This window comes from Pteropus alecto, unplaced genomic scaffold (genome assembly GCF_000325575.1).
Source record: "Pteropus alecto unplaced genomic scaffold, ASM32557v1 scaffold313, whole genome shotgun sequence".
Taxonomy (NCBI): Eukaryota; Metazoa; Chordata; class Mammalia; order Chiroptera; family Pteropodidae; genus Pteropus; species Pteropus alecto.
In genome coordinates this window covers 317,333-321,123 of record NW_006434832.1, presented here as the reverse complement: position 1 = coordinate 321,123, position 3,791 = coordinate 317,333, and positions in this window count along the sequence as shown.

Sequence of the window (3,791 nt, the reverse complement as noted above, 5' to 3'; positions counted from 1 at the left end):
CTAGCTGGTTTTCTTTCTTTTCCTTTGATTAAATGTGAAAGCAAAGGCTTCCGGTCTCAGTCTTTGGTTAGGGCGGATGTCTTCGGGAGAGGGTGACAGCGGGAGCACAGCACAGATGATTCTGGAATGGAGTCAGAGTGACATGTGTTCTGTGATGTCTTCCAAAATTTCCAGTCCCACCATTCCACACTCCCCATCCCTAGAAGAGGCTGTTTCTAAATTCTTGTGTCCAGCAGTCTGCGAGCATTCGAGGGGGTGGGCGGACTCAAGGACTCCATGGCTAATCCACTTAGCTTCACACGGAACTTGCTGTGTGGCCTTCAGCAGGTCCCTCTACTTCTCTGGGCCTTGGCAAGCTTTTTTTTTTTTTTTTTTTTTTTTTTTTTTGGGGGGGGGGGGCGGAGTTTTTTTTTTTTTGGTGGGAGGTGGGGCGGGTACAGATTGATAAAATCCATGTGGTTCATTCAAGATGAGCAGACCTGCTGTTTTTGTCACCGGCTTAAGAGTCCCCCTCTCAGATCCCTGTGGCACCCCTGCCAGCTGCCAATGCTGGGTGCTTGTGTCACATCCTCAAAATGCTGTCGGTGGAGAGCACTTCCCTCTTAAGCTGCGAGGTACCCCGAAGCACATCACTTCCCCTCGCCCTCTCAGGGGCTTCCCATCTTCCCTGCTTGGGTTTTCTCTTCCCCGATGAGCTACCGCTTCCTGGATGAACTTAGAAAATCTCTCCTCACTACACCTTGATGGATGAGGGTCATAATAACCACTTGTCGAGGGATAGGATGGGGAACGGAGAGCTCAAATTACTCATTTTTTAAAAAATCAATACTCCCTTTTGCTATTAAAATGTTTCTTTTAAAGAAACAAATGGGGAATAAATGATAGTTTACTGTTATTATCGTTAACATCCCGATGAGGCAAAACTAAACGTTAGCAACTTTTGATGTTTCTGAAGATTTTTTCCCCCATACTGGAAACCCTTGCTCTCAGGATGGGTGAGCAGTGACTTGTGGCATTCTTTCGTTCAAGGGGATTGAACAGAGTCCTACGTATCTACAAAAGATGGCGGAGCTGAATATTTTGGTGTACAAATACAAAACCAAGGTGTATCAGACGGGGGATTGCAAGTGGCAACCAGTAAGGGAGTGGTCTTGTCCTGCTGCAGGGAGGGCAGAGCGGGGTGGCAGACTGCAGCGGTGGGAGTTAAGGAAGTGTGTGAGCGTCTATGAACAATACTTGAGTGTCTGATAAATCTGTGGAAACTGGGACTTCCATGGATGTCATTCCTAGGCTGTCTTGGAGAGAGCTTGGCCACAAAAGACATCAGTGTGTATAGGGGGGTACATGGTCTGGGAATGGGCAAGGGATGGGACTGGGATGACCTAGCTGACCAACTCCTGCTCCCCAGGAGACCCTGGCTGCCGTTGGTGATGGGTTGAGAAGACAGGAGGGTTCTTTCCTCTCCTAGGCAAACCCAGTTCCCACCAGCCTCTAGCCTAGGGATTCCTCAAGGGAGAAGTTTGCTTTGGGTGAACTTGTGTGGTCTCAGAGACTACCTGAAACTTGCTGTCTCCTACCTCCCCCCAATATCTGGACAAACCCTGTGCCCGGATCCTGGCCAGAGCCTTCAGATGTGGGGGCTCCCTTTGCACCTTGGGAAGGTAAGTGGTGCTCACCCCTCCTGACCCCTCCTGGGGGTCTTGGGCACTGGCTGGCACATTTTGGTGAGTTTTTCTTGCTTTATTGGACCAGCTCCACCTTGCCCAACATTCTGGGCAAGGGTCCCCTTGTAGGGACATTCCTGAGTGGTTTCTCCTGCCACCCACAGGACTGGTGTAGAGGCTGGTGGGGACTGTGAGAAATGCTGATCGAAAGGCCTTGGTGGAATGAAATTGGTTCTGCCATTTCAGACAGCTGTGTTAAACAAGCAAACAGATAAACAAACATTTAATGGCTGAAAAGCTTTTTTAAAAGAAAGGGTTTATTGGACCATACTGCAAACCAGAAAAGGACCAGGTCCTAGGCCATGAAGTCTAAACCACCATCTGCATGGTTAGGTGCAGGAGACAACATGTCTATCATCCTGGAGTTGATGAGAACTTTTATATGTTATGTTTTAGGGAAGAAAGATGTAATTTGTTTTGAAAGAATTTACATTGGCTGCAGATAAGGGGGGCATGATAAGGTGAAGAGGGGGCAATTCTATGATAGGATATCTGTAAGGAAGAAATATTTACCACTTTTGATTGATTACAGGTAACAGTCCTGAAAGTTCGTACATATGCTGGATGTCTAGTGGTCCCCGGTAGGGAATCTGGGGTTGATTCAAAGCTCCAACAAATATTCAGGAACGTAAGTAGTCTTTTGTCAGTTGGCCCAAAGGCATAAATTGGTTAGTTAATTATAATATATAATTATTATTTTTAAAACATACAATTATTAATAACAACTACTTGGGTAATTTTTTCTGTCTCCCTCACTCTCTGGCCCACTGTAATTTAATTTAGAACATCTCAGTTGTTTAGCAATGGGTATCAGTAACTTCAAAAATGTTCATCCTCTATGACCTGACAATCCCACATATGAAAATTATTCTTAAGGAAATTTCTGAATGCAGATAGAGCCTTGCGCAAAGATTCACCATGCTGTTATTTAAAAGCAAAAATAGAAAATAAATATCTAGTGACAGAGAACAAATAAATCGAAGCACACTGATAGGATGAAAGATTACGCAGCTAATAAACATTTTATTTATAAAACGTTTGTAAAAACATGGAGGAATGCTTATGCTATGTTAATTAAGTGGAGAAAGCAGGATATGAAGTTGTGTGTATAAAATAATTTGTAAAGAACACCAGCAAATGACGAGGAGAGAAAAGAGAATGAAATACAGCAACATGCAATTATGATGGCCTTTGGGCAGTGGTGAGACAATGGTGACTCGCTTTCTTTTTCCCTCCATCTTTCTAAGTTTTATATACTGGGCAACCCCCATTTCACTTTTGAAAGAGGATAGACAAAGAAAAAAATAGTTCTGCTACTCTACCCGGCCATCCCTGCTCCAGAGAGCCAGACTCAGGGTCATCTTGAGGTTCCCCTTAGGTTCCTGCTCTATCCCCTTCCTCTTCCATTTTAGACACCCACCTGCTTCGGTGGTTCCTCCCCCGACCAGAACCCACAGGCAGTTAACCTGTTCTTGACAAGGAAGGAATTAAGCTCTTCTCCATCCTCCTTCTAAAGCCTGAATGAATGCCTGGCTGCATGGGGAGATTTGAAAGGCAACTGCTCCTTGCTTTCCAGTGTGCACCTGCCCCTGGCCTGGACTCAGGCAGGCCCAGGAAAGCCCTAGCTGCGGTCGTGGTGTCCTGCATAGAGCAGCCCCTACAGGGGCAGGTGGGAGACCCCACGCACCAAATGTAGACGCTAAGCTGGAGGGACCTGAGTTCAGTAGGCCCACTGGTTCTCCAACTCAAGTATTAGAATCGCCAGGCACTTAGAAATGCAGAGCCCTGGGCCTAGCCCCAGACGTGGTTTTGGTGGGTCTTGGTGGAGCCCAGGAATCACATTTTTAACAGCTTCCTGAAGGACGGGGATGCAGGTGGTTCACAGCCGCCCTTCAAGAAATCAGAATCTGGTTCTAACCCAGCCATGTTCCTTCCTCCTCCCTAGCTTATGCAGGAAAAAGCAGTGCCCAGTCTGAGAATGGAAGGAAGGGAGGACAATGTGGGCTCTGGAGGGGAGGAAGGCGGCCTGTTGCTGGGCACCCAGGCCAGGGGATTACCTGTAGAAGA